At 41.7% G+C, this 27,263-nt stretch overlaps 1 pseudogene; it reads right to left on the minus strand.

Annotated features, from left to right (window-relative positions):
* Window positions 1-22,513: 22,513 nt before the first annotated feature.
* LOC125124362 (elongation factor 1-alpha 1-like) lies at window positions 22,514-24,886 on the minus strand (annotated as a pseudogene).
* Between the last annotated feature and the right edge of the window lie 2,377 nt (window positions 24,887-27,263).

The following is a 27,263-nucleotide window of genomic DNA, read 5'->3' on the forward strand; positions in this document are numbered from 1 at the left end:
GTACAATGCCAGAGAACATGAAGGACTAGAGGACATTGTATCTTGACATGTCTGAGTGCAGTGAAAAGTCTGGAAGTCACGGATAGAGGAAAACTGATCATAAACAAGGAAGTAAGTCAACAAAGCAGATAATTTTAAATAGTGATCATTTCCTAAGCAAATTCAGATCATGCCATTCTACGTAGGCATGATACGGCAGCAAGTTTCCATTGGTGGCCGAGACAAATATCAACCAACACCTCAATGGAGCAAGCAGAGCCCCGCATAATGAGATCTGAACTTGCCTTATCCCACTCTTTTCGTTTCTATGTGCTAGTGATCTAGCAAACAAAGAGTAGAGAATAAGTTTAGTTTTCCCAATAACTACAGTCCATATATTACTGTCTCCATTTTGTACAGAAAGGAGTTTGCACAATGGCTGCAATAATTCCTCCTACTCCCATAGGCAAGCTGTTCCGCCAGGTGATTTCACCTTTCCCTCCAACAAGAGGGAGAGTTTATTTCTCCACTTTTGAATCTGCGCTTGGCCATGAGACTTTCTTTGGTTATTGGGACATGATAAACATGAGCAGAGGTTTGGAAGTGTTTGGATGTGGCTTTACTTTCTTTGGGCTGGGGCTGCAACCCCGAGACCAGTGTGTGAACAAGCCCCAGCTAGCCTGCTGGAATGGTGATGGGGTGGAGAACAGGGGTGCCCTGTTTTTTTTTTTTTTAATTTTTAAAATTTTTTGTCTTTTTGCCTTTTCTAGGGCTGCTCCTACAGCATATGGAAGTTTCCAGCCTAGGAGTCTAATCGGAGCTGTAGCCGCCGGCCTACACCACAGCCACAGCAACGCCGGATCCGAGCCATGTCCGTGACCTACACCACAGCTCACAGCAATGCCAGAACCTTAACCCATGAGCAAGGCCAGGGATTGAACCCACAAACTCATGGTTCCTAGTTGGAATCGTTAACCGCTGAGCCACAACAGAAACTCCTATTTTTTTTTTTTTATTGTTAATTAGTTGATTTATTCCCCAGTTTTACTATTGTAAACAATGCTGACACAAATACTCTTGTACATGTTCCCTTCTGCATGTGAGAAAGAGTTTCTACAGAGCAGAGATTATCAGCTTAGGTGGGATATGGTGCCCTATTTGGACATGTAAATGAGACCATCTTAGACTGGGGAGTTCCATTTGAGCTGCTGTGAGACTTGTCTGAATGGGTAATCCCAGGAGAAACCAGAAGAACTGCCCAGGGCAGCCTAGTCCAAATTATTGCAGATCATACAGTAATAAGCAAAAAAAAAAAAAAAAAAATTTGTGCGTATAGCCTACTAAGTTTTGGACTACTTTGTTACACAGCGCTAAATAAATGTCTGCTAGAGGGAGGTTCAGCGAATTGTTCAGAATCTCACAGAAAGTAAAGCATTGGAGCCGAGATGCCAGCCCAAGTCTGCTAACTGCACTATCTATTCCAGTGCCAGTATGTGCACTAATTTACCCCAAGTGTTCCAGCAGAGCCATCGGCAAATTTGGGCTATATGTGATTGAAGAATGCCTGATGACACACTGGGTAATGATCCAAACTTAGGGAGACAGTTCTCTCAGAGGAACTGGATTATGTGGCAATGTGGTTTGCTTGTTTGATTAATGTGGAGTTCCCACTGTGGCTCAGTGGGTTAAGGACCTGACATTGTCTCTGTGAGAATGTGGATTTGATCTCTGGCCTTGCTAATTGAGTTAAGGATCCAGCGTTGCCACAAGTAGCCATGAGGGTCACAGATGTGGCTCAGATCCAGTGTTGCCACAGCTGTGGTGTAGGCCTGCAGCTGCATTTCCAATTCAACCCCTAGCCCAGAAACGTCCATAGGCTGTGGGTGCAGCCATAAAAATAAAAATAAAATAAAATAAAAAATGAAATAAATAAATAAATAGAGCAATGTCTCAAAGTACTTAACCAAGAACTAGGTTTGCCCTAAATTTGGAAAAAACCTCTGACCCACTTTTTTTTCAGCCTCTAGAAAATGAAATACCTTTTCCAGAAGCCTTTCTCCATCCTTTTAAAGACACCTCCAGGCAGGCACATGAGGTTGAAGCTGAAGAATGGCGCTGGTCCTGCTCTCAGGCTGCTGGGCAGGATTCCTCTGGGGAAGCTAGAATGTAGCAAAGAGGGGAATGATAAGCATATCCTGAAAAATCACAGGTAAATGCGCATTTATTTATTTTGGATAGGGATGAAAATAAGAAGAGGGAACCAGAAGGCAAAAGAGGCTGAGGCGAACTCCATCTTGGCCCTAAGATTTTTGTTAGGCCAATGTCTGATGGAGCCTAGATCCTCTCTGAGAAGCCAAACAGACCATGTGTTCAGTGCAAATATATTGAGGACTCAGGGTGTGCAAAGCACAGCAGGCGTTCAGCCAGACAGCAAGCTGTGTATGTGTGTGCAGGGTGTGTAGTGAACTCAGGCTTGGGCATGGGAAGCTTCAATCCTTAGATGAAACTATCTATCACTCAGCAGGTTTCTGGAGGGTAGCCCATGCCAAAGATATTAGTAAGCCCTGCTAGTGTGAACTAGTTTTTATATCAGCACAAATAAAACCTAACTAGAAATATAAATCTATTACCCTGGGAATCTTAAAGCTATTCAAAACTAAAAATAGGCTTATGATTAGAACATTCTCTGATTTGAAGCCCACAGAACTTTACCATGTGAAGAAAGGGGAAAAGCATGGCCTCTGGGTCAGAACGAACTGAGATGGTATCCTAGCTGCAATACCATGTGATATTGGTGACTCCGGGTCACTGTTAGGATGGTGAGCACCGGATAATGTAATCTCTGCTTAATGCTTAGTACATTTCCTGATTCCTGTGGGTCCAAAATCTGCATCACTTCCTAAGTATGTTCTAAGTTTTTAAAGTTAACCCAATATTTACATTTTTTTTTAAATTTAAACATTTTTATTTTTTGCTTGTTAGGGCTGCACTCGTGGCATGTGGAAGTTCCCAGGCCAGGGGTCCAATTGGAGTTACAGCTGCCAGCCTACACCACAGCCACAGCAACACTGTGGGATCCGAGCCACGTCTGCAACCTACAGCACAGCTCACAGCAATATCAGATCCGTAACCCAGTGAGCAAGGCCAGGGATGGAACCTGCATTCTGATGGGTATCAGTTGGGTTTGTTACTGTTGAGCCACGATGGGAACTCCTATATTTATTATTATTATTATTTGCTTTTTAGGGCCACACCCACAGCATACAGAAGTCCCTAGGCTAGGGGTTGAATCAGAGCTACAGCTCCTGGCCTACACTGCAGCTCATGGCTGGATCGTTAATCCACTGAGCGAGGCCAGGGATCAAACCCATGTCCTCATGGATACTAGTTGGGTTCATTACCACTGAGCCATGATGGGAACTCCTACATATTACTGTTTGAATAGCATAAATTAAATAGTCTTGGTAGAAAAGGAGAGGAATACAGCTGAAGGCAAATCTTTCTGTTACAACACGGGTGAACCTTGAAAATATTATCCTAAGTGTAATAAGACACACAAATAGAAACACTGTATGAGTCCACTTATAGGACATACCTAGAATAGGCAAATCATAGAGACAGGAAGGAGATTAGAGGTTACAGGGGCTGCAGGGAGGAGGGGGAGTTATTGTCTACTGAGTACAGGGTTTCTTCGGGGAATGATGACTCAGACTCTGAAAGCGATAATGGTGATGGTTGTACACTCTTGTGAACATACTCAATGCCAATAAATTAAAAGGATGAAAATGGTAAATTTAGGTTATGTATATCTTACACAATAAAAGCACAAAAATTTTTAAACAAATCTTTGTTAAATACTGAGGTGTATTTAATTCAATTTCTGATGTGTCACTGAGGATATAAAAAACACAAGGCCTCCAAATCTAGGAGGATAGTGTAAAGTCAGCTTGGGAGGCTAACTTTAATTTTTTTTTGGCGTCTTTTAGGGCCACACCTGGGGCATATGGATGTTCTGAGGCTAAGGGTCAAATTGGAGCTACAGCTCCGCAGCCACCTGATCTGAACCGAGTCTGTGACCTACACCACAACTCAGAGCAATGCCGATCCTTAACCCCCTGAGCAAGGCCAGGGATCGCACCCTCATCCTCATGGATACTAGTTGGGGTCATTGCTGCAACACCACGGGAATTCCAGGAGGCTAGTTTGGACTGATAAATACTTTTTAAAAAGATCCATTTTCTTTGTCATCATTTCTTTATCAGGTTGAATGAGAAGTGATAGACTGGAAAGCAGATGGCTCCTTCTCTGAGCTTAGAGGTCAAGCTTTCCAACAGGTTGACTTTATCCATCCTCTCACCAACTCCACTGGGATCCACTTTACCCTAAGCTGGAGAATGCATATGGAAGAAGGTGACCAGTAGATAATCTGAATAAGCACAAAAGTTACGTATTATGTGGGAGGTATTAGTATTGGGGACTACATTTAGATTCTTGTGACTGTGATAAGAAATCCCATTCAATCTGGTTTACGCAACAAAAGGGAAATGTATGGGCTTATGCAAGTGACATAGTCCTGGCCTTGTAAGAGGCTTGACTCGCCATTCCCATGATGTCGCTAAGGACTTGGGTGGGCCCCTCCCCTATCCTGCCCACCGTATCGCTGCTTCTTCCCACTCCACATCATTGAGCTCAGTAACTCCAGGCTTACAGCCCCCAGGGCCAAGACACCTGAACCAATTCCTGATGTTTCACACCATGTTGTCCAGCAGAAAATGGGCTCCTTTTGCTGGCTCTCAGAAAGAGAGGGAACTGCTTTTTACTAGGAGCCCCAGCAGACAGCTCTTCTCATTGGCTCTCGCTGGGTCACATGCCTATCTCTGAACTCATCACTGGACCAGAGAGAATGACGGCCCATTGGCGTAAGCTGGGATTGGAGTTGCGCCAGGGCCACATTGTAGCCTCTCTGTGGTAGAGTTGTACAGCCAAGCCTGCACAGCCCGTCAATAGCAACCTGAGACTTTATCTCACCTTTTTGCCAAGACTATTAATTCCTTGAATGCGAGGACTATGTAACCATCGTACACCTACTCGTAGAGTCTGGGACATTATGGCTGCTCAGTATGTTCTTACTGAATGAATGAATGATTATATGCATAAACAGAAAACTAGTCAGAAGGCATAAACCTCCCCAAAATGGTGTTGCTGAATTCTACATATGGTACTGATTTTTCCAATAACTTCCTGCTACTGGATGTAACCAATTTCTAAGTTTTCTTTTTCTTTCTTTCTGCCTTTCGTTCGTTTGTTCGTTCGTTTTTGCTTTTTGGGTTTTTTGGCTTTTTAGGGCAGCACCCACAGCGTATGGAAGTTCCCAGGCCAGGGGTCAAATTGGAGCTGCAGCTGCTGGCCTACACCACAGCCACAGCAACGGGGGATCCAAGCCACATCTGCGACCTGTACTACAGCTCACTGCAATGCCAGATCCTAATTCATTGAGCGAGGCCAGGGATTGAACCCGCATCCTCATGGATACTAGTCGGATTCGTTTTTGCTGGGCCACAATGGGAACTCCCTAAATTTGTAATATTAATGAAGGTGAGGCCAAGCATAGATGAATACAATGTCAACCTCCTCCTCTATTGGAAGGTAACATTTTTGTATCTCGCATTTGCTTCATCTACATTGTCAGGCAAATTTAGTTCTTGAAATACAAGTCTCCATGAGCAAAAACTAAGCTCTTACCTGGGTCTTCGCTCCTTACTCAGCATGGGAAAGACAGCCACTGACTCTAATGGTTTTTTGTGAGAGCAGCAGACTATAAACACTAACTTTGTGTGTATTTTTACGATTTAATTTCTCCTTTTTATGGGAATATAAAGCGTATTTTTAAAAATAAATAAATCTTTAATGGACGTGTATGATGGTGACATGGGAAGTAAGTAAATCTGTCACACACAATATAAGAGCATATTTAAATATGCATATTATGAACATTTAAAGCTGCGATGGTTCAAAATAATGTTAGCCTCTTATATGAAATATTTCTTTCTAAATATGAGCCCACTAGCATCTTAAACACAGATTGCATTTTATTTATATATATATATGCAAATGGTAGTTAAATATTTTTAATCAAATATTTGTTCTTAAATTTTCTCCTAGACATTATTATTCTGCATGCCAGCTTTACTGTTTCTTTGTTTGTTTACTTATTTTCTTTTTTGGCCACACCCATGGCACATGAGTTCCCAGGCCAGGGATCATATATAAGCTATAGCTGTGACCTATGCCAGAGCTGCAGTTACCCTCATCCTTAACCCACTGCACCATAGTGCGAACTTCCACGTTTACTACTTATTTAGATAGAGAAAAAAGCCTCCAATTTTTTCCCCCTCAAATTGACAACTACCACACAAACAAGAAATATTTTCTCTCCCAGAAACTCGTCCCTGTACTATCTCTTCTCTTTTTCTACCTTCTCCCCTTTGCCATTTTCTTCTTCCATATGACTTCAACAACCAAGTATAAATTCATGGCCCCCAAATCAATATATCCATTCCTGAATGCCATGTAGTAGGTCCAACATCCTAAGAGAAATCCCCATTTTAATATTCCCATGACCTCAGATGCTTTGGTTAATGGCATTACCATCTGCATATTCCACACAGCTAGATCCCTGGACTTCATCTTAGATTCCTTTTTCTCCATGATCTATTCTTGGTTCTCTTCAGGAACTCACCTGAAGACAGTGATTCTAGTTTTTTACAACTAACCCACCATCCCATCTGCCCCCACCTCAAACTGTATGCAGTTTCTAATTTAAGCTGATTCTCTCCATTTTCCCATTTAAAATTCTTCAAAGACTTCTCATTGCTTTTTCTTCTTTTCTTTCTTTCTTTCTGTCTGTCTTTTTTGAGGGCTGCACCCACAACAAGTAGAAGGTCCTGGGCTAGGGGGTCTCATTGGAGCTGCAGCTGCCGGCCTACAACACAGCCACAGCAATGCTAGATCCAGTCTGTATCTGTGACTTATGTGGCAGCTTGTGGCACTGCTGGATACTTAACCCACTGAGCAAGGCCAGGGATTGAACTCTCATCCTCATGGATATTAGTTGGGTTCTTAACCCACTGAGCCCCTCATTGCTTTTATTTTATTTTATTTTTTGTCTTTTGTAGGGCCACATCTGCAGCATATGGAGGTTCCCAGGCTAGGGGTCTAATCAGAGCTGTAGCCACCGGCCTACACCACAGCCACAGCAACGTGGGATCCGAGCTGTGTCTGTGACTTACACCACAGCTCACGGCAACACTGGATCCTTAACCCACTGAGCAAGGCCAGGGATCAAACCCGCAACTCCATGGTTCCTAGTGGATTCATTCACCACTGAGCCACAACCAGAACTCCCCCCCATTGCTTTTAGAATAAAGGACATGTTCAGAGAGTCTGCCATCTGGCTCCAATGTACATATAATCTCATCTTCTGCTGCTCCCTTCAGTTCACCCAAAAAATCCTTCTGCTCTTGTCCCATCAAATCACTGATTAGTCTGGGACACTCACATGTCGATGCCTGCACTGCTTTGCTCTTCTTCTCCCCTGGTAATGTTAACGTCAGTAAAGTCTTTTCCGACTTCCCATCACAGCGAACCATTCCTTTCTCTGTACTCCCACAAAACCCTGTCCGGACTGTGCACATCTGGTACTTATCTCTCTGGGTAGACCTCGTGGTTCTCAGAGGGAGTGAGAAAGGGAGGGCTGTGCCTGGTTCATCTTTGTGTGGATAGTTCCTAGCTGATACATGATACCTTGGCTTGTACAAAAAAAACGTTTGGTGAACGAGTCTTCACTGTGAATGCTTGGAAAGACCTTAAATTTGACCTATAAACTCCCAGAAATAGGGAGAAAGACACCTACACATTCACAGAAGTGGGACTGACTCCTTGCAGGAAAAGCAAGCCCATTGCAAAGTCAAGTTGCAGCAGAGTTAGCCCGTTTTGCCACAGTCCCTTCTCTGTCTTTTAAGAAATGTCTAATTTGAGATCCCTTTCACGTGCTCTCCTTCCAAGGTTTAATGTACGTGATTCATCTTGACTTGCCTTAATACTGCTAGGAATGTGGCAATGACCTCAGCTGAACACTGGCAAAGTGATTAATGTTACATGAACTGAATGAGGTTTTTTTTTTTTAAACTCTAGATTCTGAATAAACACATTCATGCAAGATTCGGTTGCAGACCTTTGCTCGATAGAAAATGTGCGGTGATTTCAAAGAGTAATGTTTCAGATGCAATAAACAACGTTAACGGAAACACGGTTCTTGTTAAAGAAAATGCTGTTTCAGGCTTAAGTCCCAGTGATCATAAAAGATATATGATGCAATAAACAAAATGAACCACAGGCAGACAGGTCCATTTGATGACTAACCACTGATTGAATTTTCCAACACTCCTGGACTTTCTGAGAGATAAACTATTCACAAAAGGTCCATGTTAAATACAAGGCTGTCATTTCTTTTTTATGTTTCTAGTGAGGTCCAAGAACAGTAGAGGATATCCCCTTCTCCTTTCTTTTCTTTTTTTTCCCCCCTATTGGTTGTTTGTGTTTTTGAATTTTTTATGATGTGGGAAGACTGGCAAACAGTTGCTCTGATTGTCAAATGCCTTAAATCAAGAAGAGAAAATGCAATAAAACACAGTTTCCATGGTAACACATTGTAACCTAGTACCTCCGGATTATGAGCCAGCTCACATCTCTGATCACTACTTGTTGACAGGCATAAATTGAGCCTAAAAGCATTAATTTTAGAGATAAAACTGGAATGTGGAGCTATGTTATAATAATGTTTAAACATTTCCAGGGCAGTGGCAGCAAATCAACACTGGTTATGTCACTATTTAAATAATGTTAATAAATTAAGCATAAACACTTAAAAAATCTACTAGCTTTTCTATAAAGATGGAATAACAAATTTGTGTACACTCTTGAGGCTGCAAGTGGAAGCTGACATGTTTTTGGTGGAGTTAAAAAAATTAAATGGGGAGTTCCCGTCGTGGTGCAGTGGTTAACGAATCCGACTAGGAACCATGAGGTTGCGGGTTCGGTTCCTGCCCTTGCTCTGTGGGTTAAGGATCCGGCGTTGCCGTGAGCTGTGGTGTAGGTTGCAGACGCGGCTCGGATCCTGCGTTGCTGTGGCTCTGGCGTAGGCCGGCGGCTACGGCTCTGATTAGACCCCTAGCCTGGGAACCTCCATTTGCAGCGGGAGTCGGCCCAAGAAATAGCAAAAAGACAAAAAAAAAAAATTAAATGGGATGATCGATGGATGTTTTAATTAGAAATGGTTCCAATATGGAACTGATTCTTTAAAACCTTGTTAATAGAGAAGCTCCTAACTCTATCTTAGGACATACATACACAATATTTCTGGATGTTTCTCAGTAGACATAATTTCCTTTTTTTTCTTAATAAGAAGAGACTCAAATAAAATGTGAATTATCACATTAGAATGTTTTTAAACATGCCTTTTTTTAAAACACATTTTATTTCCATGTTCTCATTAGAAACATACATTTCTGCCACACATCTTAAGGTTTCCAAAAAAAAAAAAAAAAAAGATTGATTGTCTTGTGTATATGGCTGCCTCCAGCTGTTTCAGCAGTTACCCATTAACCAATACAATCAACCATCAAAAGGCAATTTTTTCAAGGCTGTTTGTCACACTTCTAAATATATCTTTATGACAAGATGGGATTAAGATGGTGGAGTAGAAGGACTGGAGCTCACCTTCTCTCATAAAAGCAACAAAATTACAACCAATCACTGAACAACCTTCAACCAAATAGACTGGAAACTATCAAAGAAGACATCCTGCTCAAGAAGATAAAGAGGAGGGCACATAAAGATGGTAGGAGGGGCGATTTTTTAGCAGAAACTCTGTAGGCCAGAAGGGAGTGGCATGACATACTTAAAGAGATGAATGGAAAAAAAACTCCAACCAAGATTACTTTATGCAGAAAGGCTCTCATTCAGATTTGAAGGAGAAATTAAAAGTTTTACAGGCAAGCAAAAGCTAAGAGAATTCAGCACCACTAAACCAGCTTTACAATAAATACTAAAGGAACTTCTCTAGGTAGAAAAGAAAAGGCCACAACTAGAAAAAAAAATATTACAAATGACAAGGCTCACTGGTAAAGGCACACATATAGTAAAGTTGAAAATCACCCACACACAAACATGCTACCCAAACCAGAAATCATTAGAAGAGGAGGGTACAAATGCAGGATACTGGAGATGCACTTGCAATTAAGAGACCAACAACTTAAACAATCTCGTGTATATATATGTAGATTACTATAACCAAATTTCGTGGTAACTGCAAACCAAAAATCTACAGTACACATACACACAAATAAGAAATAGCAATCCAAAAACAACACTAGGAGTTCCCGTCGTGGACACAAACAAATTGGAAGTGAGAGGATGGAAGATAATATTCCATGAAAACAGTAAAAAGAAAGCTGAAGTAGCAATACTCGTATCAGACAAAAAAGATCTTAAAGAATATTACAAGAGACAAAAAAGGACATTACATAATGATCAAAGGATCAACCCAAGAAGAAGATATAACAATTGTAAATATATATGCACCCAACATAGGATCACCTCAGTATAGACGACAACTGCTAACAACCTTAAAAGAGAAACTGTTGGAGTTCCCGTCGTGGCGCTGTGGTTAACGAATCCGACTAGGAACCATGAGGTTGCGGGTTCGGTCCCTGCCCTTGCTCAGTGGGTTAATGATCCAGCGTTGCCGTGAGCTGCGGTGTAGGTTGCAGACTCGGCTCAGATCCCGCGTTGCTGTGGCTCTGGCGTAGGCCGGTGGCTACAGCTCCGATTGGACCCCTAGCCTGGGAACCTCCATATGCCATGGGAGCGGCCCAAGAAATAGCAACAACAACAACAACAACAACAAAAAAGACAAAAGACAAAAAAAAGAGAGAGAAACTGTCAATAGCACAATAATAGCGGGGGACTTTACAGCAATGGACAGGTCATCCAGCAGAAAAATCAACAAGGAAACCACAGGCCTTAAATGATGCATTAGACCAGATGGACTTAATAGATATTTATAGAACATTCCATTCCCAAACAGCCGAATACACATTCTTCTCAAGTGCACATGGAACATTCTCTAGGCTAGATCACATTCTGCACCACAAATCAAGCCTCAGTAAATTTAAGAAAATTGAAATCATATCAGGCATCTTTTCTGACCACAAGGCTGTATGACTGGAAATCAACAATAAGAAAAAAAATTGCAAAAAACACAAACGTGGAGACTAAACAACATGCTACTAAACAACCAATGGATCACTGAAGAAATCAAGAGGAAAATTAAAAAATACCTAGAAGCAAATGATAACAAAGACATAACAATCTAAAACCTGCAGGATGCAACAAAAGCAATTCTAAGAAGGAAGTCTGTAGCAATACACGCCTACCTCAGGAAATAAGAAAAAGCTCAAATAAACAACTTTATACCTAAAGCAACTAGAGAAAGAACAGACAAAACCCAAAGTTAGCAGAAGAAATCATAAAGATCAGAGCATAAATCAATGAAATAGAAAAGAAGAAAACCTTACAAAGGTCAATGAACCTAAAAGCTGGTTCTTTGAAAAGATCAAGAAAATTGATAAACCCTTAGTGAGACTCATTATGAAAAAAAGAGAGAGGACTCATATCAATCAAGCTAGACGTGAAAAAGGAGAAGTTACCACAGACGCTGCAGAAATACAAAGGGTCATAAGAGACTACTCCAGCAGCTTTCCCCAACAAAATGAACAATCAAGAAGAAATGGACAAATTATTGGAAAAGTACAATCTTCTAAGACTAACCCAAGATGAAACAGAAAGTATGAATGGACTAATCCAAATGCTGAAACTGAAACTGCTATTAAAAAGCTTCCAACAAGCAAAAGTCCAGGACCAGATGGCATTATAGGTGAGTTCTATAAAAAATTTAGAGAAGAGTTATTATCTATCCTTCTGAAACTATTCCAAAAAATTGCAGATGAAGGAACACTCCCAAACTCATTCTATGAGGCCACCATCACCCTGACAGCAAAACTAGACAAAAATACCACACATACACACAAAAAGAAGAAAATCATAGGCCAGTATCGGCAATGATCATAGGTGTAAAAATCCTCAACAAAATGCTAGCAAAGAGGATCCAGCAATACAATGAAAGGACTGTACACCATGATCGAGTGGGATTTATCCCAGGGATGCAAGATTTTTTAATATGCACAAATCAATCAGTGTGATATATCACATTAACAAACCTAAGAGTAAAAACCATATGATCCTCTCAACAGATGCAGAAAAAGCTTTTGATAAAATCCAACACCCATTTCTGATAAAAACCCTCCAGAAAGTGGGCATAGAGGGAAACTATCTCAACATATTAAAGGCCATATATGACAAACCCACAGCTAACATCATTCTCAAAAGTGAAAAGCTGAAGTAATTCCCACTAAGAACAGGAACAAGGCAAGGATGTCTGCTTTTGCCGCTATTATACAACATAGTTTTGGAAGTCTTAGCTACAGCAATCAGAGAAGAAAAAGAAATAAAATGAATCCAAATTGGAAAGGAAGAAGTAAAATATCACTGTTTGCAGATAACTTGATATTATATCTAGAAAATCCTAAAGACACTATCAGAAAATTGATATCGAGTTCATCAATGAATTTGGTAAAGTTGCTGGATACAAAATTAATACACAGAAGTTGAAGTGACTGCATTCCTATATTCTAACAATGAGAGATCAGAAAGAGCAATTAGGGAAACAATCCCATTTACTATCATAGCAAAAAAAACAAAATAGCCAGGAATAAACCTACCTAAAGAGACAAAGTACCAGTACTCTGAAAACTATAAGATGCTGATGAAAAGAAATCAAAGACACAAACAATGGAAAGATATACCATGCTCCTGGATTGGAAGAGTCAATATTGTCAAAATGACTATACCACCCAAGGCAATCTACAGATTCAGTGCAATCCCTATCAAATTACCAGTGGCATTTTTTACAGAACTAGAACAAAATATTTCACTTTGGAAGCACAAAAGACCCAGAATTGCCAAAGCCATCCTGAGAAAGAAAAATGGAGCTGGAAGAATCAGGCTCCCTGACCTCAGATTTTATTACAAAGCTACAGTTATTAAAACAATATAGTACTGGCACAAAACCAGAAATACAGATCAATGGAATAGGATAGAGAGCTCAGAATTAAACACCCCACGCACCTACTAGTCTATGACAAAGGAGGCAAGAATATACAATGGAAAAAAGACAGTCCCTTCAATCAATGATGCTGGGAAAACCGAACAGCTACATGTGAAAGAATGAAATTCATACACTCCCTAACACTATACACAAAAATAAACTCAAAATGGATTATGGAGTTCCCGTCGTGGCACAGTGGTTAATGAATCCGACTAGGAACCATGAGGTTGCGGGTTCGGTCCCTGCCCTTGCTCAGTGGGTTAATGATCCGGCGTTGCCCTGAGCTGTGGTGTAGGTTGCAGACGCGGCTCGGATCCCACGTTGCTGTGGTTGCTGTGGCTCTGGCGTAGGCCGGCGGCTACAACTCCGATTAGACCCCTAGCCTGGGAACCTCCATATGCCGTGGGAGCGGCCCAAAGAAATAGCAAAAAGACAAAAGAAAAAAAAAAAACAGAAACAACTCAAAATGGATTAAAGACTTAAATATAAAAACAGATGCTATAAAACTCTTAGAGGAAAACAGTGGCCAAACACTCTCTGACATAAACCACAGCAATATCTTCTCAGATCCACCTCCTAGGGTAATGGCAATAAAAACAAAAATAAACAAATGGGATCTAATTAAACTTAAAAGTTTTTGCACAGCAGCGGAAACCCTAAACAAAATGAAAAGTCAACCCACAGAAAGCGAGAAAATATTTGCAAATGAAACAACTGACAAGGTATTAATCTCCAAAATATTAAAAACACCTCCTGCAGCTCAATACTAAAAAAATAAACAACCCCATCAAAAAGTGGGCAGAAGATATATAGACAATTCTCCAAAGACATACAGAGGGCTAAAAAACACATGAAAAGATGTTCAACATCTTTATTAGAGAAGTGCAAATTAAAACTACTATGAGGTACCACCTTACACCAGCCAGAATGGCCATCATCAAAAATTCTACATACAATAAATGCTGGAGAGGGTATGGAGAAAAGGAAACCCTCCTACACTGTTTTGGTAGGAATATAAATTGGTGCAACCACTATCTAAAACTGTACAGAGAGTCCTCAAAACTACAAAGAGAATTACCATTTGACTTAGCAATCCCACTCTTGGGCATCTGTCCAGAGAATACCATGTACATGTAACCCAATATTCAGTGCAGCACTATATATACCAGAGCCAAGACATGGAAGCAACCTAAATGTCTATCAACAGAAGAATGGATAAAGAAAATGTGGTACATATACAATGGAATATTACTCAGCCATAAAAAGGAATGAATAGTCACATTTGAAGCAACATGGATGGACCTAGAAATTATGCTGAGTGAAGTTAGAGAGTGAGACACAAAAGTCATATGCTATCACTTAAATGTGGAATCTAAAAAAAGGGTACAATGAACTTCTTTGCAGAAAAGAAAGTGACTTACAGACTTTGAAAAACTTATGGTTACAAAGGGGAGCAGCTGGGGCAGGGGGGGGATGGGCTGGAGGTCTGGCATGGAAATGTTGAAAAAAAAGAAAAAAAATACCTTTATGACAGTCAAGATAATCTGATATGATATGATTTAATATGATATGTTAATAAAAGGTCTATTTTCTCAACATCTAGGCTTACTGGAAAGTTCACTTTATCTCCTTGGTGACGTTTGAGTTCAACTTCCCTGCTAATATTTTTAGCAAGAGTAGATTCCATTTAGAATGGATAATGAGGTCCTACTATAGAGCACAGGGAACCACATCCAATCTCCTGGGATAGATCATGATGGAAGATAACATAGGAAAAGGAATGTATATGTATGTATGACTGAGTCACTTTGCTGTACAGCAGAAACGAGCAAAACATTGTAAATTAACTATACTTTAATTAAAAGAAGAAAAAAATAAAGTGGGAGTGGGAAAAGTGAAGGAAAGACAGGTAGCTTTTCCTCAAGGCTTGACTCTTACTATATCGAGTCTCAGGTTGTTATAAACGTTTACTGAGATAGACATGCGTAGGGAGCTTAGAAAGGTGTTTGGTGCCTAGTAGACCCTGCATGAAGTCATGAAGTAATCTCATCACCAGCAGCCCCTAGCATCGTCACCATCATCATCACAGTCCCCTGCCACTATACCCCCAGGGCCTAGAACTCTGCTTCACACCTAGGAATCGCCTAGTAAGTGTTTGTTAGAATGAGTAAGCCAATAGGTTCAACTGGGTATTGTTACAAGAGAATTCATTGTGACTGTTTTTGCTCAAATATGGAACAATTGAAGGAAATTTGACTAGATTCCTTTTATTCCATTGCAACTCCCTCTGAGAGATTCAAACACACCTGTGAAGAGAGCTCAAGGAGTTAGGGACGAATCCTATCTCCCAGTGTTGCTAATTTGTGGGATTAACCCCTTGGGAGTACTAACCCTTGGGGCTCTAAACCAACGTAACACAGGCTGGTGTTTAACCTATTGACCCAGGAAAGGCATGGATTTAAGAACCCTCCATACTTTCACGCACTGGGTCAGAAACCATGCTAGAGACTTTGACTACCTCAATTGTTTTGAGGCTTGCTTTGAAAGAATACAACCATTTTAAGAATGAAGAAAGCAATTTCTTTCCACTTTAATTGCTAACCTCCCTGGATTATGTCCTCATGGCACTTAGTTTTTCTAAAAAAAAACTAAGACCTTGACCTATGTATGCCCAGCTCTCAGTACTACTTGGCCTTCCTTTTTTAGCCCTTGTCATTTTCCTTTCACCTTCCCTAATGCACACCCTCAAATGCATCCATCTTTTTAATCTGATCTCTATTTTTTTTAAATCGTAGGCACAGGGAGAACAAAGGCTGCCATATAACAGCCTCCGCTCTCTTTTAACAGCATCCTAACCTAGGAGAAAGGGCTGAAGCCTCATCTGGGTACCTTCAAAGTCATGAGTAAACATTAGTTCCCTAGTTTTATATATATATATAAAATCTTTTTTTTTTTTTGTCCTTTGTCTTTTTTTAGGGCCGCACCTGTGGCATATGGAGGTTCCCAGGCTAAGGGTCTAATCGGAGATGTAGCTGCCAGCCTACACCACAGCCAGAGCAATGCTGGATCCTTAACCCACTGAGTGAGGTCAGGGATCAAACCCGTGTCCTCATGGATGCCAGTGGGGTTTGTTAACCACCGTGCCTCGACAGGAACTCCAGTTCCCTAGTTTAAACGAAAACTTTAAGGAAGGAGTCTCCTAGCTTAGAGCAAGATATTTCCTAGTTTAGAGGAGGAGTGTCCCTCTTTCCTCTTCCTAAAATTAATCCTTCAGCCATATGCTGAGTTGGCTCCTAATTCTCTCCTCCAGGTCCTGGTTCTATCAGTTGCCCCCATCACTCTGTTTTCAGGATCTCTTTTCTTTTTCTCCCTTCCTTTCTTCCTCCCTTCTTTCCTCCCTCCTTTCCTCCTTCCTTTAGTTTTCTTTCTTTTCTCTTTTGTTCTTTCATCTTTTTAGGGCTGTACCTGTGGCACATGGACGTTCCCAGGCTAGGGGTCTAATCGGAGCTGTAGCTGCTGGCTGGCCTACACCATAGCCAGGGCAACACCAGCTCCGAGCCACATCTGTGACCTATACCACAGCTCACAGCAACACCAGATCTTTAACCCACTGAGTGAGGCCAGGGATCGAACCCAAATCCTCATGAATACCAGTCGGGTTTGTTAACCCTGAGCCGCAATGGGAACTCCTGTTTCTCTCTTCTAAATCTTCCTATGATGGTCCTTCTCCTCCAAACCTGGTCTTCTGGCAGTTTCTATTTCAATAAAAACAGCGTCATTCCAAGACAGACAGATGACCAAAAAGCACATGAAAAGATGCTCGAGCTCAGTCATAATCAGAGAAATTCAAATCAAAACTACAAGGAGGTATCACCTCACACAAGTCAGAATGGTCATTATCAAAAAGTCTACAAACCATAAATTCTGGAGAGGGTGAGGAGAAAAGGGAACCCTCCTACAGTGTTGGTGGGAATGTAAATTGGTGCCACTGGTGTGGAAAAGAGTATGGAGATTCCTCAGAAACCAAACATAAAACTACTACAGGATCCAATAATCCCACTCCTGGGCATCTATCCAGAGAAAACCATAATTTGAAACGATACATGCATTCCAGTGTTCGCTGCAGCACTATTTATCATAGCCAAGACATGGAAGCAACTTAAATGTCCATCAATGGAGGAATGGATAAAGAACGATTCATATATATGTTCATATATATAAATATTACTCAGCCATAAAAAGAATGAAATAATGCCATATGCAGTAACACGGATGGACCTAGGGATTATCACACTGAGGTAGACCCTGAAAGACAAATATCATACAGGATCACCTACATGTGGAATCTAACATATGCTACAAATGAACTCATTTATAAAACAGAAACAGACTCTACTTACCGTCACCAGAGGGGAAATATCGGGGAGAGGGATAAATTAAGAGTTTGGATTAACGTCCACAGACTACTATATTTCAAAGAGATCAGCAACAAGCACCTGCTGTATAGCACAGGGAACTCTATTCAATAGTCTGTAATAACCTATGTGGGAAAAGAATCTGAAAAATTCAGATGGATATGTGTATATATCTAACTGATTCACTTTACTGTACACCTGAAACTAATACAACATTGAAAATCAGTTATAGTCCCATAAAAATTTTTTTAAGAAAGAAAAAAAATGAAACGAGACAAAACACTGTCATTCCACTCAGAAATTTAGGGATTGGATCTAAATTTTCCATCACTGCCCCTACTGCCCACATCCAGTCCATCTTTGCCAGTTTCCCCTCCACTGGCTTCTCTGTCTCCTCTGTCATTGCCGTAATTTAGCCCATCAGTGGGATGAGGGCTTGGGGTCCAAAAATGGTGGTACAGCGCCGCTTTGCTTTGTGCCTTATTCTTCATTTAGGATGTGTTCTGAGAGCGCTGGGAAATGAATACATTTAGAATACGGGGGTGCAGGAATGCAAAGGGTTCCTTCATAACTGCATTCTTATTTTTAGGGCTATTGCTATTATATTCTCAGCTTTGGACAAATTGCCCTGGAAAAATGTCCCCTATTCTAGAGCTACATTTTCTTTGTAACAAGTGTTCAGTGAAAGCCAAGGTTCCAATAAAGAAACACTCTTTTCATTATGAGACTGTGACTATTTCATTGTTCCTTTTGCTCTCTGTGGGTGACAAGGCCCAGGATGTCATTCTTTGACCTAGTGGATTTCAATACCAAACAAGGCTTAACTACCATGGGCTGGCACAGGGGAGCAGACATTCATTAGCAGCCAACAAAGAGTTGTGGTGTGTCTGGGTGACCTAGGGCAGAGTAACTTTAAATTTGGCATGCTTCCCCTCACTCTAGAGCCCGCCTTTTCCCCAGGCAAGTACCTGTCCCAGCAGGCAGCAGGCAATATCTGAAAGGAAGCCAGACTTTCCCCACTGAGTGTTTCAGCCCACTGAGTGTTTCAGGCTTCCAAGCTATCTCTGAAAAGTTTTCTAGGTGAGTCAAAGCCAAATCATCTTTTCCCATTGTGCATCACCACATCCCTTTACACCTTTTAGGTAAGAATGTTTGAACATGGCCTCTATATTTTCTGTATCCACAAAATGCTGATCATCATGCTGTTGCTTTCCGTACTTTTCCTGAAAGGACAGAGTTCTATTCTGGAGACATTTGGAAGCTTGCAGCAAAGGAAAACAAGGGTCAGAGTAACTGTCTAGGGTGCAGGCCAGACATTCCTGACCTCAAAATGCATGGTTCTGCTTCTCAGCTCCTAACTTTGGCTTCCTAACTTGTGGCTGTTCTAGGGAATATTGCACTTTATGCACTGAGCATTCTGGGTAAATCCCGCACTTAACCACAGACAGCCCAGGGTGAGACATCACCGCCACTGCTTACGTTTAACCTGTATTTCTATCTACATTCTTATGAAGGCTTTGCTACTGGTAACACACCATTGCTCCAGTCATTAATTTAAACATTTCTGTGAATCAAACATTTCTGTGAATCTTCTTTCTAACTTTCGATTTAGAATTTTTTTTAAAGCATAAGCCCTCTGGGTTGTTATCTCCACAGTACCCGGAAAACAGCTGATGTTTACTGAGTGACAGGTGATTGATTTATGTTTTTCATTATTATTATTATTATTATTATTATTATTATTATTATTAAGGTCGCACTTGCAGCATATGAATGTTCCCAGGCTAGGGCTCAAATTGGAGCTGTAGCTGCCCGCCTACACCACAGCCACAGCGACATGGGATCTGAGTCACATCTGCCACCTACACCATATATCACTGCAATGCCAGATCCTTAGCCCACTGAGAGAGGCCAGGGATCGAACCTGCATCCTGATGAAGCCTAGTTGGGTTGTTACCCCTGAGCCACAGCAGGCACTCCTGAGTGACAGCTGATTTAAACTGCCCTCAATTTATTAACTGACAAGTACATACAAATAGCCAAAACAGAACAGCCAGTCAGCTTCATGATATCACATTCCTTCTTTGAATAACACTTTAAAAAAAACCCCAAACTGTAGAACTCAATTTGCAAATGTCCTAACCCAGCTTTGGGGGAAAAAAAACTGAAAAAAATGGCCCCACCATCACCATGAGAAAAAAAACAATGAGAGGGTTGAAATTCAGATCCATCCAGATGAGGCACGAAAAGGAAGGGCTGCTTTGCTTCCTTGCCCTTGTGCTGACTCCGTTCATCATTAGTAATTCTATCCCTCCCTTATCTGATCATGCTGGGACATATTATCTCAGTAGCAAATGAATACACTATGGAAAAACTCCCTCAATGCAAATGAACAGGAAGGACGTGCAGATACAGAAATTAAAGGAGCTCTTTTCTCCCCCCTCCCACTGCCTGCGGATAGAGAAGTTACAGAGATTCTGAATCAGTTCCACCTCTACTTATTCAAACTTTGTCAAGATAAACCTTTTATCTCATTGTTCTACTGCTATATAGAGGAGATGATTTACACGACAGCAATTACATTGCTATATTTAGTGCTGTGCACTCTGCCCATTTCTGGTAACTTGCGTTTCTATAAAGCACTGAGTGGGGCTTTTCAAAACTTGGAAGGTATGTGTAGGATACTACTTAAAAACATGACAGCAAGAAAGCAGGGCAATTTGGGGAGATTTTGTACACCTCTTAGCTTTAGGGGAAGATCAAAAGAGGAATAATAACTCTAAAGTTCCTTTTAAACAATGTGTGCTATCATAAGGAAGCCTAAGTTTTATTGGCTTGGTCTTCTCCCCACAAGCAAATGATTATTTTCATTTTTAATATACTGTCTGGAGCTACTAGAAGCTTTTTTTTTTTTTTTTTTAAATCTGACATCGATTTATTTTTCTTCATCCCTTAGGTTAAAACAATGAAAAGAAAGAAACTCTTTTGTGGGACCAAACAGTTTATATGAAACTCTGACTTCAGAGAGGCTCAAGTTGCCTTCTTTCATTTGTTTCGTGGTGTTGGTGGGTTTAACCCTTTTTGCCTTGTCCAAACACACGGATCTCCCAGCTGCCACTGCATCATGTCAAAAACCCAACAGCCCTTCCTTCCTCGTTGTCGATTACTGAAGGATTTAAACAAGATAACACTGCCTCGAATTTTGAGTTGACCTGTTTGAGCGTGAGCGTTACCTAGTTTCTTCAAATTTTATTTCAGGAGGAACTCCAGAATGATATCTTGGGAGGTTATAAAACTACTAGATAGAAGGTCTTGTGTGCCCTGACCCCAGGCTGGCTTTCCTCCATCTAAGCTCTTACTTTCCATGGATTCTCACAGTCTTCAGAGCTCCACCACAAAGTTCTCCACATTTCATGTTTTATTTCTTTTGCACATTTCATGTTAGTCGCCGAACTAGGTATCTTCCCAAATTTTTCTTTCAGAACAAAACATAACTCTATCTCCTTTAGTCTGGCACATTTACAATATAGTATTGGGTTTTTACAAATAAAACAGAAAAGTCTTCAACATAGGCATTCACTGGATCATTTTCTTTCTTTTTTTCTTATTGGATTTTTACAAATAGAAGAGTCTTCAATACCGGCATTCAATGGATCATTTTTTTTCTCTTTCTTTTCATTTCTTTTCTTTTCCTTTCTTTTCTTTCTTTTTTCTTTCTTTGTCTGTCTGTCTCTCTTTCTCTCTCTCTCTCTCTTTTTCTTTTGCCTTTTTTAGGTCCCCACATGCAGCATATGGAAGTTCTCAGGCTAGGGGTCAAATCACAGCTGCAGCTGCTGGCCTACACCACAGCCACAGCAACATCGTATCTGAGCCACATCTGTGACCAACGCCACAGCTCAGGGCAACGCTGGAACCTTAACCCACTGAGTGACGCCAGGAATCAAACCCACATTCTCATGGATACTAGGCGGGTTTGTTACCACTGAGCCACAATGGGAACTCCTGAACATTTTCTTTATTTTCAATGTTTGTGTAGGGAGGGAAGTGTGAAGGAGAGGGGGAAAAAAAAAAACCAACAAAGTGTAAAATTGCAGGAACAGTGTATATTTCATGTGTTCTAAGTGAAATACATGCTTTCTGATAAATTCATACAAACTATGACCACATTAGATTTCCAGGGGAGGTCAGAAATCTACAAAGCAGCCTGAGCTTTGGCAATAAAGCGTCTCTTCTATTTTCTTTGCTTTTCAGGGCCACACCCGCAGCATATGGAGGTTCCCAGGCTAGGGGTCCAGTTGAAATGACAGATGCCGGCCTACCCCACAGCCACAGCAACAGCAGACCCTTAATCCACTGAGCGAGGTCAGGGATCGAACCACAACCTCATGGTTCCTAGTCGGATTGGTTTCTGCCACGCCACAAGAGGAACTCCTTTACTTCCACTCTTTACGGACATGAGTTTAAAATGGTGTTTTTATTAACCATGTAGTTCTTTTCGGAGTTATTCATGGCAACCTTCGCAACAGCTGATTCTTCTCCTCCCTATTTCAATTCTTCATCCTATTCTTCATCCTCCATGTTTTTTTATTTCTTGTTGAACTTTTTTTCTTTTTTCTGAACACACCTGGGGCATGTGTAAATTACCCGGCCAGGGATCAAATCAGAGCCACAGCTACCACCTACACTACAGCTATGGCAACACCAGGTCCTTAACCCACTGCACCACAGTGGGAACTCCTCATTAAACTTTTTAAAATGAGTCTTCTCAAAATTCTGAAATAGAATTCAGTTGAGTTGTTTTTATTATTATTATTATTATTAACCACTGCCACACACACAAAACAAACAGTTCACAAAACATTCTCCTTTCTTCTTGAAGGTTTTATGATGCATTATCAGTAACCAGTCTTCTACTACTAAATTTAAATGACCGATTGAGACCAACCGTTCTGAAAATGCTCTTCCCCCACTGATTAAGACCAGGCTGGCAGTATGAGGAATAATATTCATTTAGTCTTCTGAGTTTTCTAGGCATGCTTGGCAACCTAAGCATGTCGGCACTGGGACACCTTGCCAGCTCCAGCTGCCTCTTGTCTGCTGCATTGATGACACCCGTGGCAACCTATTGTTTCCTGTCTCACAAACAGCCAAAGGGCCTGGAGAAGGGTAGGCAGAGAATCTCCCAACACCGTGGGCTTGTCAGGAACCACATCGACTATGGCATCATCACCAGATTTCAGGCCTTTGGCCCCGAACAACAATCAGTCTTCTCCTTCAGCTCAGCAAACTTGCAAGCAATGTGAGCTGTGTGAAAACTGAGCAAAGATGTACATCCAGCACTGAGTTGGCCTGGATGGTTCAGGATAATCACCTAAATCATGAAGCCAGCAGCTTCCACTGGTGGGTCATTTTTACTGTCACTAGCCACACCGCCATGACCAATATCTTTGACAGACATATTCTTGACACTGAGACCCATGACGTCCCCAGGAAGAGCTTTACTCAAAGCTTCATGGTGCATTTCAATAGATTTCACTTCAGTCGACTGGAACAAAGATGACCACTGTGCCAGGATTGAGAACACTAGTTTCTACTTGGCCCACGGGGACTGTGCCAATCCTACCAATTTTCTAGATGTCCTGGAGGGGCAGGTGCAAGGTCTTGTCAGGTGGACAAGTTGGTGGCAGGATGCAACCCCAGGCTTTAAGCCATGTGGTTCCACTGGCACTGCCATCTTTACAGGTGACTTTTCATCCCCGGAACCAAAGCATGTTAGCACTTGACCCCAGCGTGTTGTCACCATTCCAACTGGAAACTGGCCTAAATGCTCCAGTGTTGGGGTTGAGCCAATTTTCTTAATGTAGGTGCTGACTTCCTTTATGATCTCCTTGCATCACTCCTGGCCATGGAGTAGCTCGGTGGGATCCAGTTCACACCCAGTGTGTAAGCATGCTCACGAGTCTGCCCTTTCTTGTAGATCCCAGCTTTAGGTTCACCAACACCAGCAGCACCAATCAGGACAGCATAGTCAGCCTGGGATGCGCCTGAAATCATGTTTTTGAAAAAGTCTCTGTGTCTTGGGATATCCGTGATGGTCACATAATACTTGTCGTCTTGAATTTCCACAGGGAGGTATTGTTACAGCAGGCAGACAGCTAGGTATGAGCAGCGAAGGGGGGCATGGGGCCAGATGGCAGGAAACCACGCACCATGCAAACAGCAGGGTCCATGGGCAGACAAAGAAAAGCAGGAACCTCTAGACCGACAGAAAACCATACATTTTGGGGTGACAAGTGCCCTGGAGGCAGACAAAGAAAGGTGGAAAGGTGCCCTAATCTCCAGCTTCTGAATATAACCTTGTTGCTCATTATGCCCTTACTACAATAAAATCATTATAAACTTAGTTATGCAGATAAGAAGTTCCCATCATGTACTGACGCCATGACACAATCAAAGCTAAATAAGGACAAAAATCCCTCCCTCCTTCGGGAAGGCGGGGCTGGAATGATAGTTAAGAAAGATGAGGAGTTCCCGTCGTGGTGCAGTGGTTAACGAATCCGACTAGGAACCACGAGGTTGCGGGTTCGGTCCCTGCCCTTGCTCAGTGGGTTAACGATCTGGCGTTGCCGTGAGCTGTGGTGTAGGTTGCAGACGCGGCTCGGATCCCGCGTTGCTGTGGCTCTGGCGTAGGCCGGTGGCTACAGCTCCGATTGGACCCCTAGCCTGGGAACCTCCAGGCGGGAGCGGCCCAAGAAATAGCAAAAAGACAAAAAAAAAAAAAAAAAAGAAAGATGACCCCCAAACCTCTCCTTTCCGGTGAATGTTCTGTCCCTGTAAATGTGGATGCCTCTTAAACCTGGCGTGCCAGAGAAATGCAGCTGCTTACTTCTCTGCCTCTCTTTAAGAGGTGTATTTCTCAAATAAATCCTCACTTTTCTTTCTCAATTTCTGTCTTGTTTCTGGATACCTTTTGTGACAAGACAAGCACCTTGCCTTTGGGAACAGTATCAATGGTGTACCAAGCTCACTTTCAGCTTTCAGTTTATCCAAGACCCAGGCCTCCTTGAAAGAGCCCTTCCCCATCTCAATCCTCTTCATGTCTGTTGATGGTTCTTTGACAATCCCATCACCTTTGTAGACCAGCACTGGTAGACTTGTCTGAATTTACATGTCCAAGGACAACCATGTTGATACAAGTCTATTCCTTTTCTATTTTGGCTCTGATTTAGTGGTGGTTTTCATGACCCCTGTGTTTTGGCAGCAAACCCACTGTGAAAAAACTTCTTCCCTCTTTTTATTTAATTACCATTTTTCTCCTGTTGTCTTCATGGGGGCTTCCCTGTTCACATGGGTCCTTAGCCCAGAGTGAACTAAACTCTTAACAGTTTCATGACCCTTAAACCACATCAAGAAAAGTCACAAAAGGCTCCTCAAAGGGTCAGGAAGAAATACTGCATCTATAAATTCTGCACACAGCTGAATTTTTCTAGGTCTCCTTCCATCATAAATTCAACCTTGAAAAGCAGTTGAAGAGGCTAATTGTTTAGGACATTTGTTAGAACCCTCCCTGAAGATTGGAGGTATGATTCTAATTTGGAAGTTTCTTGGGTGATCCCCCATCCACACCCAAGCCCCCAAGGAGATGCTTCCCCAGGTAGCCATCAGGAACCAGAAATCACAATGAAATGCCATATTCCACACGAAGCTATTTCCATGGTAGGAAAAAACTGTGCTACATGGAAAACTACGCATTGTTTGCACACAGCACACCCATTTCCTTATCTGGATTCTAGCCATCATTGTCCTTGAGCTGTTTTCCAACTTGTATGGCATTGGTAACTGATAGACATGCAAATGCTTCCCTGTGTGGTAGAGGTTCAATTGATTCTTCCCCCCTCCACTCCCCCTGGAAAAAAAAAAAAACAGTTTTGTTCCATTTGCATTCTCATTTCAATATTCCTGATCTTTAAATGTGTCTCTTCAGAGTCTCTCGAACCAGTTACAATATCTGTAGGTTCCCTCTTTGATTAATGAATAGAATAAAATCTTGAACATGTACTCATTTTTATATCTGTATGAGGGTCACGATTTTACCTTTCTTTGAAAATTATCTTTTAACACCATTCTCCCCAGTCTTTTCTCATCATTCTTGGCCCACCTCTGATGGTTTTCATGTATAGATGGGTGATTCTGATTTCTGAATTTGCCATCTGATGGGTATAAATAATTTCATAGGCATGAAAGGCCATAATATTTGGAGATGGGGTATCCCAGAAAATCTGGGATGTGTGGTTGCTCAACTATTGTTTCTTCTAGATACTGCTGGAATGGGTCTTAGGTCAATCTAGTCTTTTTCACCAGGAACGAAGCCCATCAAAGCACAGAAAGAAGATTTTTTTTTTTTTCAAGATGGCATAGATTTTGAGTAGTAACAAAATGGAGTTTGAACCCAAGTCTGGCTAATTCCACATTCCAAAGCCTTTGCTGCGACAGTAACTCTTCCTAAAGTGGGGCTGACAATATGTACCTGAGGATTATTGCAAGACTTACATCAAAGGCAGACTCTAAGAAACCCCACACCATACCTCCTTCAGAGCTGGCCCTCAGGGCTTCCCCTCAACGAATCAAATCAAATGAAAAAGCAAATGGCACCAACTCTGGTGTCTGATGGGTCAACCTGTCTCCTTAATTCATGGGCACACTTCACATGTCATTTCTCCCACACTGCTAAAGCACAGAATCAATGCTCCATAAAATGTTGGCTAGAACTGGAGGAGAACTAGCAGACAGGCAAAGGGCCCACAGCTGATTTTCAACAAGTCAGCCTGAACCAGAGAGCTTGCTGGAGCCACCGTGTTGTTTTCATCCTGAGTTGTACTCTGATCTTTCTGTGAACCATAAACTCTAAAAATAATCCAACCAGGTTTGCCCTGAATAATTTATAATCGAGAACAATTATTGTTAACTAAATATCCTGACCTACTTTTTGCTGGAAACTCACGGTACATGCCTATGTACATAGGAGTATTATCATAAACCCTTTTGAGTGAGGGACAGCCTATTTTAGGAAATCAGTAGCTGCACTTCCGTTGGTGGCTGCTTCCTTCCTCAGCAAACCTTTCCAGGTCAGTTTCGAGGTCGGACAAATGCTGCGGGGAGGAATTAGCAGCGGCGCTCTCTAGCATAGATGCCTGGGAGCTCTTTAAACTGCATGCTAACAATAGTTTTATATACTCTGTCTTTCCCTCCCCTCCCCCCAACCCCGCAACCTGTTTCCTTTGCTGCCTGAGCTGTTTGGCCGCGTCTGAACTGCTGCCGCCGGAGCCTTTTCTGGCAGGTTGCCCAGGGAGCAGCTCTCCAGGACTTGCCTGCTTGCGGTATAATGGGCAACATTGAAAGCTGCAAGGCGTTCGGTCGACAAGGTCAGAGTGCCTTTCATTCCTGCAATAATCAACCAGTGTAGCTCTTCCTCAGACCTGGGGAGAGAGAAGATAGAGGTCAAAAGAGCAATTACATTTCACATTGACTCCAGAAAAGGCTTGGATCACGAGACTGAAGGGCAAAAACGGATTCCAGCTCCATTC

The sequence above is a fragment of the Phacochoerus africanus genome, chromosome 4, assembly GCF_016906955.1.
Source record: "Phacochoerus africanus isolate WHEZ1 chromosome 4, ROS_Pafr_v1, whole genome shotgun sequence".
NCBI lineage: Eukaryota > Metazoa > Chordata > Mammalia > Artiodactyla > Suidae > Phacochoerus > Phacochoerus africanus.